This window comes from Humulus lupulus, chromosome 2, assembly GCF_963169125.1.
Source record: "Humulus lupulus chromosome 2, drHumLupu1.1, whole genome shotgun sequence".
Lineage (NCBI taxonomy): Eukaryota > Viridiplantae > Streptophyta > Magnoliopsida > Rosales > Cannabaceae > Humulus > Humulus lupulus.
Window position 1 is genome coordinate 272,317,170 of NC_084794.1, and position 12,472 is coordinate 272,329,641.

The 12,472-nt window shown below is 39.0% G+C and overlaps 1 non-coding gene across 1 annotated transcript; it reads right to left on the bottom strand.

Annotated features, from left to right (window-relative positions):
* Positions 1-9,043: 9,043 nt before the first annotated feature.
* Positions 9,044-9,150, bottom strand: LOC133820206 (small nucleolar RNA R71). Its single transcript, XR_009886632.1, has one exon. It is a non-coding gene; the product is annotated as a small nucleolar RNA R71 (small nucleolar RNA).
* Between the last annotated feature and the right edge of the window lie 3,322 nt (positions 9,151-12,472).

A 12,472-nucleotide genomic window follows, 5' to 3' on the forward strand; every position in this document is an offset into this window, starting at 1 on the left:
CTTCATGTTGTACTTTCTCAGTATTGCAAAGCACTCCTCTAAGTCTTGCACGTGCCCTTCAGCTTCCTTTGATTTCACCAGCATATCGTCTACGTACACCTCCATGCTCTTGCTGATTAAGTCACGGAACATACCATTCACCAAACGATGGTAGGTAGCTCCCGAATTCTTCAGTCCGAAGGGCATGACCCTATAGCAGTATAGCCATATATCTGTTCGGAAGCTGGTATGCTCTTCATCAGGAGGATGCATGCTGATCTGGTTGTACCCCGAATATGCATCCATGAAGGACAATGTTTCATGACCAGAGGTTGCATCTACCAACTGGTCTATTCTCGGTAAAGGAAAGCAATCCTTTGGGCATGCTTTGTTCAGATCAGTAAAATCTACACAAGTCCTCCATTTTCCATTGGGTTTGGGTACCAACACTGGGTTTGAAACCCAGGCAAGGTAATATGCTTCCCTTATAAACCCATTCTCCTTTAGCCGCTCTACTTCCTCTTTAAGAGCTTTTTCTCGATCCTTGTCAAGCAATCTCCTCTTCTGCTGCACTGCTGGATAGCTTTCATCCACATTGAGCACATGGCTGATCATAGTTGGTGAGATACCCACCATATCTTTATGAGACCAGGCGAAGACATCTTGATTCCTTCGCAAGAATTCTACTAGCTGTGTTCTCACCTCTGCTTTCAACTTTTTTCGAATTTTGACCCCTCTGGTCGGGTCATTCTCATCTATCAGGACCTCCTCTAACTCCTCGGATGGTCCCACATCACCTTCATTCTGGTCGAACACACCTTCACTGGGCAGATTGCCTGTGTTGAAGTGCACGCCAGTATACCTTATGTGCACGCCAGTATACTCTATGACTGGGCAGTCATGCACTTAGCTGGTAGGACATGCACTTGTCTGGTAGGACATGCACTTGGCTGGTAGGACATGCACTTAGCTGGTCGGACATGTGCATGACCGATCAGCCAAGTTCATTCCTGGGTAGCAAGGTCATGACTGGGCAGCAAGGTCATTCTTGGGCAGCAAAGTCATTCCTGGGCAACAAAGTCATTCCTGGGCTGCAAAGTCATTACTGGGCAGACAAGTCACTCCTAGGCAGACAAGTCATTACTGGGCAGACAAGTCACTCCTAGGCAGACAAGTCATTCCTGGTCGGTCATGATACTTCTCAAGCCAGTCAAAATTCTTCATCAATCTACCGGTCAACTTTATCACAACTCTGAGGAGTCAATGTATTTATTGACTATTTAATGTGTCTTTTACGGACCATGTACTGCCACTTATCACCTCTATTGCCACGTCAGTTATCTCCAATTTTTGGGGATAACATTTGTCCCCCAAGTTTATTATACGATTTTCTTCGTATGATAAACTTTTCTTCTAACCAAATGTTCTCGAGGTCATCCAAAAGCTCCTATCCAGTTGATAACTTTCACGTAAACCTCCACGACTGAACTTGTCTTGTGATTTCCTCAAACTCTATTTTCTTAATATAATGAAAACCTAGCCTCCCTTTTGATTCTCTCTCAATTCTCCTTTTTCTCTATTGCATCATCCAATTTCATATATTTGTCCGCCCGGTCAAGAAATTGTTGAAGTGTTGAAATTGGATTTCTATGTATATTGTCCTACAAAGGGCTCCGATAAATTATCCCAGCAGATATGGCAACCATCTTCCCCTCGTCTCCTACAGCAGTTGCTCTATTAGCTTCTCTCATGAATCTCTGTATATAGTTCTTTAGAGACTCATCTTTTCCTTATTTGATATCTGCCAAGTGGTTGGCATAAACTAGTGGAGTCCGAGCAGTGCTGAATTTTCTAGAAAACTCCTTCCTGAATGCCTCCCAAGAGGTAATGGAGTTTGGCTTAAACTTCCAATACCATTCCTAGGCAGTATCCGTCAAGGTAGTCGGGAAAACTCTACACCGATAATCGTCACTTACTCCGAGCAGCTTCATCTGGTCCTCGAACTTCCCAATATGTCTGATGGGATCTGCCTTTTCTGTATATACTGGCAGTACCAGTGCTTTATACTTTGCTGGTGGCTGGGCTGCTCTAATTCGAGCACAGAACGGGCTGCCACTCCTGTGGTCTACTGGATCGATCGCAGAGGGTCGCTTCGTCAGACCTTGAACTGCTGCTGCTAGCATGTCAAGCTGGGCTTGGATGGCTGGTACAACTGGTGAGGTTCTAAGGTCTTGACCGCCTGGTCGGGCATTACCATCTGGCGCGCCATCGTCAAGTATTTCTACTTGACTGGCAAGGCGGTCCAGATTTTGCCCTTCGACCGGGACGATCCTCCTCTTGTTGGTGATAACGTCCCTTAGATCCTTCCGGGAAGCATGCTCTCTTTCCCGATCGAACACCATACTCTTCGATTTTCCAGAGGGCTTACTACGCGGGACTTGCTCTCTCCCACTACGCTACTGGCCGGGGTGCAGTGGAGGCTTTTCGGTACGTCCCGGGCAGTCTTTTCCTCCTTGTTGGTCATGGCCCTCCTTTTCCTTTGCCTGGTCGGTGGGATGACTATCAGCCTCATCACGACCATGCCCATCTTTGAATTGTGAAGTCCTCTTATCTCGAGGAGCTCTATTTTGCTCCTGCCCAGGTGGAGTCTTCTTACTGCCCGATCGGTGACTTCGTGATCTTGAAGTTTCTGATCGGTGGCTCCTGGAGGGGGTTCTAGAGTGCTCCCTTTGTGTTGAGGCAGTGCCCGATCGGACCCCATCTTCTTCTCGACCAGTTGGGTTACTACCACTCCTGTTTGGCCCTCGAGAATTGGGTTTATCAGTGCTCTTACGACCAGCTTCCATGGTCCTTGCTCCTGGGGTGGCTGCTCCTCGTGCTGCAGCTTGGGCATTGGCCTGGGCCAACTGGGTAGCTACTTCTAGAGAAAGTGCTGCTTCACAATGTCTTCGGTTGACCTCCTCCTGTTGTCGTCAAATCTCCTCACCCCTAGCGTCCATATCGCGCCTTTGCTGCTCTAACGCGACTTTCTGTCTGGCTATCTCTTCAGCGAATGCCTCCTGTCTGGCGTGGAGTTGTGCCATCTCCTCCTGGAAGGAGCTCATGGCTTCTTGGAGCTCTTCAACTTCTGGAGTCACATCCTCGAGCATGACCCTAGGCTCATTCTCATGGTCTTGTGGGCTAGGACCTTCTGATCTAGCAGGCTCTTTAGAGGAGCTTGTCTTCTTGGAGGCCGCATTGGTGTTCTTAGGTGCCATATGACTTCAGGGACCATATGTCTTTCTCTTCAGGTTCTCAATGAAAGCACCAAAATGTTGACCGCGTTTTTGGCCAACGACGTGAGAACGTCAAAAACGATAAAACCTTCAAGAGAAATTAAACGACACATACAGTTTTATAAAGAAAGTAAATAACACACAATTTTTATAGTGGTTTAGCCCCAATATGTTGGTAATAGCCTAATCCACTTAGAATTGTGATTATAGATCTGTACTCAAGATCAGATGAACTGAGCCAACTGAGTTTCTTCAGTACAGATTACAAGAATACAAGAATTCTTTCGGATATAAGCACTTTCTCTCTCTAGAAAATTCAGACCCAAAATTTCCCCCAAAAAACCCTTTCTGATCCCATAAGCCATATATTTATAGGCTTAGGATCATACGTCTGATATCCCTAGAATCGGGATATTTTATTATTCTTATTATATTTAAATTACAAAAATATTCAAAATGTAATAGAACACCAAATTTGTGGGAAGAATGAGAGATTCCCGCGTGTGCCAAGACCGATTCTTGTTGAAGCCATTTCTGGGAATCTTGACATAGTCATGCTCTATCTAGTTGATCCACATCACCTTCATTCTGGTCGAACACACCTTCACTGGGCAGATTGCCTGTGTTGAAGTGCACGCCAGTATACCTTATGTGCACGCCAATATACTCTATGACTGGGCAGTCATGCACTTAGCTGGTAGGACATGCACTTGGATGGTAGGACATGCACTTAGCTGGTCGGACATGTGCATGACCGATCGGCCAAGTTCATTCCTGGGCAGCAAGGTCATGACTGGGCAGCAAGGTCATTCCTGGGCAGCAAAGTCATTACTGGGCAGACAAGTCACTCCTGGGCAGACAAGTCATTCCTGGTCGGTCATGACACTTCTGTAGAGTCCAAGAACTTTGCTTAGCTAATTGTTTAGTAGTATTATAGTATGTATAGTATTATCTTTGTTACTGTGGATTTTTGGTTCAAACCGGGAATTATTTGGACACTCATAGTAGTACTTATAGATTTTCTAAGTTTAACCTATAGTTTAAGAATATTAAGTATAACCTAAGGTTTGATTATATGACTGATAATTAAGGATTATATTTATTATACTATAAGGTTTAGATATCAACCAATAGGATTTTAAGCACATGTTATGAATGGTAATTAAGGATTAAGCATTTTTTAGGATTAAATTAAATAAGGGGTAAAGTTTGAATGTTATAGGGTCAGTCAGCAGCTTTGAATACGTTGAAGGCTTAGTCAAGGCTGTTTACTCCATTCAAACTTAGCTAAAAATGTGTAATTTCGTGTTTAAATATTCAGCGTGTGCCGATATATCGCAGCTACAGGGGGCGATATATCGCATCACGTAGATACGGAAAACACGAGACGATGCACGGTCGCCTCGAGCATACTGGCCCAGGCGATATATCGCCTACAAGGGGCGATATATCGCTTCCTCCAGCATAAATTCAAACATTTTTGAATTCTTTTCCTTTCAGCCATTCAAACTTCTTCAAAAGTCCATCATCTTTTGAACGAGTCTTCAGCCTCTGCTGAACGATTATTCAAATGATTTTCACCTAAAAAGCCATTATTTTTATTCAAGTAAAATCAAGATACTTTCATTCCCAAACTCTATAAATAGGACCTAGTACCCAGCCATTATTCACCTTTTTCTCTAAGTTCAGAAGCTGCTAGTGTTAAGTGAGTGTGAGAGTGTAAACACCTGGTTTGGGAAAATCATAAGCTTATCAAACACTTTGGAAGTGAGGTTCTATAGTATTTCGGTTGTGGTGTAAATTGATCTTACAAGTCTTTGAGGTAACCAAAACTCTAGTTCATTTGTTTTAAGTTATTTTCCCTTCTCTTAATCTTCTACTCAGTCTCCTAACCCCATTTTATTTTGGTTAGGAAATCTAAGCTCTTGAGCACATAAGTTTTGGTAAGTGTAACTTTCAATGGTTTAGTTTTTCCATCCCTTTCATTTCATCTCTTTTCTTCTTTAGACTCACTCTTTTTAATGGTTATTAGGAGTGCTCCAAAAAGTCCCAACTCAGTCCACATATCCCGGTAACTTTGGTAAGGAAAATATGATAGAATCTATATGTGTATTGCTTATGTTATCTTATGTATATATGTTATGAAATATGATATGTTATGAATATGCTATAAATGTGTATGTTTGTAGGCTTGGGCTTATGCCCTATTTGACTAACAAGACCCCAAAAAGATTATGGGCATATGCCTACTTAGCTAGTAGGACCCCACTAATCTCATGGGCATAAGCTTGTTTAGTCAATGGGACCCCAAGTAATAATGGCCATTATAATAAGTGTATGTATTAAGTGTTATGATATGTCTTTACGTTTATTATGAAATTTATGTTTATGACTATGTGTTAGATTTTCCTTGCTGGGCATTAGGCTCATTCCTTTTTGTTTTATGTGCAGGAAAATAGCTTTAAGAGGCGGTAAGATTCGTTACACTTAGAGGATGTGTATCGATGATGAATGAAGTCAAGGGGCCGAGCGTTATTCGATTCGAGGATGTAGTCTCATTTTACTTTTTGTGGTTTTACATGTATTTTCCGCATTTTCTATGTAACTCTTTTCACTTTAAGTTATTTTTGTTTTAAAGACAATGGGTACCCATATCCTATATATTTTATGAAAGTAACCTTTGTTTCTACAAGTTTATAATAAATTATGGTATTTTCGCAAATGTATGTTTTAGTAAGAATTTGTATGTATAGTTCGATAATGGTCCAAGAGTCTAGATTAGTGGGTCATTACAACTTCTCAAGCCAGTCAAAATTCTTCATCAGTCTACCGGGTAACTTTATCACAACTCTGAGGAGTCAATGTATTTATTAAATATTTAATGTGTCTTTTACGAACCATGTACTGCCACTTGTCACCTCTATTTCCACCTCTATTGACTTGGATTCATTTGAGACATTTAAGGAGTCAGGTGAAACCGTGGTTGGCCCATTCACTTTGAAGAAAAGGATGACCGATCATATGTTCAGGTTTTTCTGCTTTATCTTTACAAGAATCCTGGACCAGAGGTAGTACGTTATGCTTTAATTTTTATAACTTTCTGATATGAGTGCATTGTCTCATCATAAAATATTTTAATGATGAAGCTATATGTTGGCCAAGTTTGGGAAAGTTGAGGTAAGCAGATATTTAATGGGATCATTGAGGCAAGAGGGGCAGGTTGCTGGAAGTGTAATTGGTTTTTTATTAATCTTTACTATTTCATTTGTGAACTACTCTTTTTTTTTTATATAATTTTGATTGTTTTCACTTACAGGTTCTTGATTGTTTTGCACAAATCCTGAACCACGAAGAAAGGAAGAAGGAAGGTTCAAAATCAGGTAAATTATGGTTCACACCAACTCATGTTTCGGTATGATTTCCATTAAACATAATGTATTCACTAGTATTGTGTATTGTACTTTTGTGTTTGATGATTTGGGTTGCAAATAAGAGAGAAAATTGTTGTTGTTGTTGTTGTTCTGTAGAAGGAGCAACTAGGTGCTTGGATGAGTGTGGAAAGGATGGCGAGGGAGCAAGAGTGGTCGAAGTTGTACTACGATGAAGATTTTAAGGCATGCCAAAAGGTATTTTCAATCTGAAGTATTTACTAATTTTAGTATCATGTACCAATTGCTTGAGGGATAACACACTTATATTTGCATTTCTTTCTTTTAAATGTATTGTATTGCAAATGCTTATTCCACTTCTGTAAACTGAAGGTTCCCACCATTGGTTTCTAGCCCATATCAATATGCAAAACATGACACTCAATTTGATGGATTCTTTGGCAAGTGCAATGCACAAGACCTCTCGACGATGGGTTTGCGCTGAAATGGTAGGTGTGTTTCAACATTAAAATAATTTGAACATGCGTAGGTCTAAATCCTATCAGCTGATAAATGTATATTTATGTGCAACTTAAGACTTTGGACCAGTTATTTTCTCTGTCCAAATCTAAAAATTTGAAATTTGAAAATTGTATTACTACTACGGCCAAGGGGAACTTGCCCCAACAACAAAACGACTATGACTGCAGGGTGTACTTGATGAAGTACATGGAGTCAATCTTTTTGGGCAAAAACCATGTGGATGAGGTAAATTCAGTTGTCTTTGTTTTGATTCATGGAGGTCATTTCACTAATTTTCTTTAAATGTAATCTAAATCAATTTTTATATGGTAGTTTAACCCAGAGGATGTGTGATTAGAGTTAGTTGGGATCACTAGCCATGCAAATAATGAGTATCAGATTAATGTGCAGCGACATTGCAAGCATGATTGGGTTGAAATGTTTCGATCATCGTCAGCCATACTGAGTGCATCGGCAGCCATGTGCAGTCCATCAAAGTCTCCAATAGATAGGCGATTCAATACATCAATGGTTTTCGATTAAGTCTCTTGAATCTCTACTATGAATTAATGCAAAGTTCATATTTTATTCTTCATTATTGAGGTATTTTTGGTTTGTGTTTATTGCTTCTGATTGATTAGCCATCTATTACATGATTTATATGAATTTGATTCAAAATCTAGAAAAAGTGAGATTCAAACATGCTATAATTGATTAGACAAAGATTTCGATATTGAATGAGAGTATCAATATGGTTTGTGTAGCTTATGAGTTTTCCATGATTAATGCTTCCTATATGTTGAGTTTATCATAGAAATATAGCAAATTCTCATTTAGGTCGAATTTTATATATCTTAATTTGAATATAAAATACCTTTGTAAACTCGCTATCTTAATAAGAAGGATGACTGTGGATGTCTTGCATTAATGAAGTAGTAGAGTGGAAAGATGACGAGATTAAATTCCCTAATTTTTCATTAATTAGATAATTCTATTTAGCATTACTTGTTTTGAGTTTATAATTATTTTTGTTTCGTAATTTTTATCTTTATGTTTTAGCTTTCCTTTATAATCAACTTTTCGTTAGCCAAATAGACATTATAAATTCATTATTAGCAATTGATAATTCAGTCTTCGTGGGACGATACTCGTGCTTATGCACTTAATTTATTACTTGTAAAGATTATGTATACTTGCGTATCGAATTTTCACAACAAGTTCTTGGCGCCGTTGCCGGGGACTAAAAATTATTAATATAATTATAATTAGTTTTTACTCTAATTTGACTATTTTTCTGTTTATAATTCTAACTTAGGTTGTATCTTAATTCTCTTATCTCATGTAGTATTGGTTTATGTGACGTCGAAAGACATCTAAGATCGTACCAATGAATCCTTAGATTAAGAGAACCTATAGACAGAATCGTAAGAATAAGAGGTTGGAGGCAAGGATGGCTGCAAACTAAGGGAATGCAGTAAATAATGCCCCCAATAATGTTGAAGGGGCAGTAGCTGTCGAGGTCCCTGCTGAATAAGGGGCAAGAACTCTAAGAGATTATGTACTCCCAACTATTACAGGAGTGCATTCATGCATCAGACACCCCACATTTGCCGCTAAAATTTTTGAGATCAAGGCGGAAATATTTCAAATGGTCTAGTATACCATTCAGTTCGGTGGCTGGAGGACCCAAACATGCACATAGCTAATTTCCTGGTGCTATGTTCAACGTTTAAAATGAATGGGGTGAGTGAAGATGCTATAAGGTTGAGGCTATTCCCATTTTCATTGAGGGAAAGAGCCAAGAGTTGGTTAAACTCTCTACATGACAACTCTATTAATACTTGGGAGGATCAAGCACATGAGTTTCTCGCCAACCTCTTTCCTCCATCAAAGGATGCAAGATTGAGAGGAGAGAGCAATAACTTCTTCCAGACTAACGGGGAATCATCATATGATGCATGGGAGAGGTTTAAATAATTGTTAAGAAAATTTCCTCATCACGGCATTGAGATGTGAATGTTTTTCCACAATTTCTATAATGGGTTATGCACTTCTCATGCACCATCATTGATGTCGTATCAGGAGGGGCATTCATGGGTGAAAATGCTAACGAGGCCTATGCATTGTTGAAAGAAATGGATATGAATAATTAACAATGGGATGATGAACGAGCCACTAGTAACAGAAAAGTAGATGGGGTTCATGAACTGGATGTTATCATTGCGTTAACAGCTCAAGTTGCCACATTAACCAAGCAGTTACAGAAAATTAGTATCTCAGCTCAAGCCATGCAGGTGCAGATGGCTTGTGAAATGTGTGGGGGTTCTCATCCTTTTCATCATTATATGGAGCCTTTTAATAACTCTATCCCTAAGGAGCATGTGAATATGATGGAAAATTTTAATAGGCAAGCCAACAACCTTTTCTCCAACACTTACAACCCAGGGTGGAGGAATCATCCCAATTTTTCATAAAGAAATATCAGGGCCCTCAATAATAATTTTAGCAGCCCATGTCTCAAGCTCTCATCTTAAGCAACATCACAACCACCAATACCACTAGTTTTTCAAGAGAAGATAAATTAATTACAAGCTGCATTATTGACCTTGACCAACACTCAAACTCAGTTCATGACAGAAACTCGAGCATCCGTCTGAAATCTAGAGAGTCAAGTTGGTCAATTGGCAAATATGTTGAACAATCTGCCACAAGGGAATTTACCTAGTAATACTGTAGTGAGTCCAAAGGAGCAATGCGATGTGACCCTTGAGGAGTGGTAAGGAATTGGAAGAGCCAATTAAGAAGAAGAGTTTAATGAGAACCTTGAGAAGAAGTAGTCACCAGTGAGTTTTGAGCACCACATTAGGATTCCATATCCTCGGAGGCTTCAAAAGAAGACACTTGACAAGCAGTTTTCCAAGTTTTTAAATGTTTTTCGAAAGCTTCACATCAACATTCCCTTTGTTGAGGAACTTGAACAAATTCCAAGTTATTTGAAGTTTATGAAGGAAATATTGTCGAAGAAAAGAAAATTAGAGGATTATGAGATAATGACACTTACTGAGGAGTGCAATGCAATGCTCCAAAAGAAACTACCTCCCAAGCTTAAAGATTTGGGTAGTTTCACCATTCGTTGTACTATAGAGAATGTGGTTTTTGAGAGAGCTCTATGTGATTTAGGGGCAAGTGTGAATTTAATGCTTCTATCTATCTATATATCAAAATTTGAAATTGGGGGAAGCGAGACCAACTGTTGTGACACTTCAAATGATGGATCGCTCAGTCAAATATCCACGTGGAGACAGTCCAACAACCAACAACAATCACTCAAAGTCCACCTGCAAATGTAGCACCTACAGAGCAAAGGCCTCAACGAGAGAGGAAAAGGCCTGCATGGATGATGGATTATGAGGTATCCGAATCTGATGATTCTGAAGAAGACCCACTCACTCATTTTGCTTTATTTTCAGATTGTGACCAAGTAGCTTATGAAGATGCTGCGAAAGAACCGAAGTGGAGAAAGGCGATGGATGCAGAAATCACAGCCATTGAAAGAAATAATACTTGGAAGTTGACAAAGCTTCTTAAGGGGAAAAAGACTATTGGTGTAAAGTGGGAATACAAAACAAAGCTAAAGGAAAATGGTGACTATTGTGCCGGTAGCGAGTCATGATACAATTAGATTGGTGATTGCGTTAGCTGCACAAAACTCATGGCCTATCTTCCAGTTGGATGTAAAATTAGAATTCTTACATGGAGAGGAACATGTATTTATTGATCAACCTCCTGGCTATGGTAAGATTGGAAATGAGCATAAAGTGTATTAATTAAAAAAAGCTCTTTATGGACTAAAACAAGCTCCACAGGCTTGGTATAGTCGTATTGAAGCTTATTTTTCAAGGGGAGGTTTTCATAAATGTCCATATGAGCATACACTTTTTATTAAATTTGGAGAATGAGGTAAAATGCTCATTGTTTGCTTATATGTGGATGATCTGATTTATACTGGAAATGATAGTGCCATGTTTGAAAAATTGAAGCAATCCATGATGCTTGAATTTGAAATGACTGATCTTGGACTAATGCACTATTTTCTTGGGATAGAAGTGGTGCAAATTGTTGATGGTATTTTTGTTTCTCAAAACACATATGTCTAAGAAATTTTAGACACGTTCCAATTGAAGAATTGCAATTCGATGGGCACACCAACTGAAGTTGGTTTAAAGCTTATCAAAGGCCCTAAAGGAAGGAAGGTTGACAATACTCTGTATAAGCTAATGGGTAGAAGCTTGATGTATTTAACAGCCACAAGGTCAGATATAATGCATGTTGTAAGTCTCATTAGCAGGTACATGGAATGTCTAAGGGAGATGCATCTTCTTGCTGTAAAGAGAATTTTTCAGTACTTGCGAGGTACAATTGAATTGGGGTTGTTCTACAAAAAGTGTGAAAAAGCATATTTAGTTGGCCTCAGTGATAGTGATTATGCTGGAGATCTTGATGGTAGAAGAAGCACATCTGGATATGTTTTTATGATGGGCTCAGGAGCTGTTTCATGGTCTTCAAAGAAGCAAGCAATTGTCACTTTATCAACAACTGAAGCAGAGTTTGTAGCTGCAATAGCTTGTGATGCTCAAGCTATTTGGTTGAAGAAAATTCTTGAAGACATTCATTGCAAGCAAGAGAGGGCTACTACAATTTATTGTGACAACAGTTCAACTATAAAGCTCTCCAAAAATCTTGTTTTGCATGGAAGAAGTAACCGCATAGATGTGAAGTTTCATTACCTAAGGGATCTCACAAAGAAATGAGTCATTGATCTCATTCATTGCAGAAGTGAAGAGCAAGTTTCTGATATATTCACAAAGCCTCTCAAATTCAGAAATTAAGAAACATGCTTAGTGTATGTACTTTGAAAGGACAAGTTTGAGAGATGACATTAAACTGAGTGTTTATAAACACATCAGTTTAAGAGAGAGAATGTTAGTGTAACTCCCATTTCTTTTTACAAATACATTACAACAATTATGAAAAATAAGAGAAGATATTTTTATTTATACTTTTGACTGCATTACAATACTAATCAAAGGCTAGAGCTATTAAGTAAAGTGGAAGAATAACTAATGAATATGCAACTATAATATCCATGGACATTTCATTAGTATAATACCCATAGAATGATGCAATGTACAAGCAAACAATCACTAAAGTTATGAACAATAAAGAGAAATTCATGATTAGATGATGAATTTTATCTAGAAGGGGTAAGGAATGAAGAAGTTGTTGTAAGTAAATGGTTGAAGGAACAAGTATTTATAGGACAAAAAC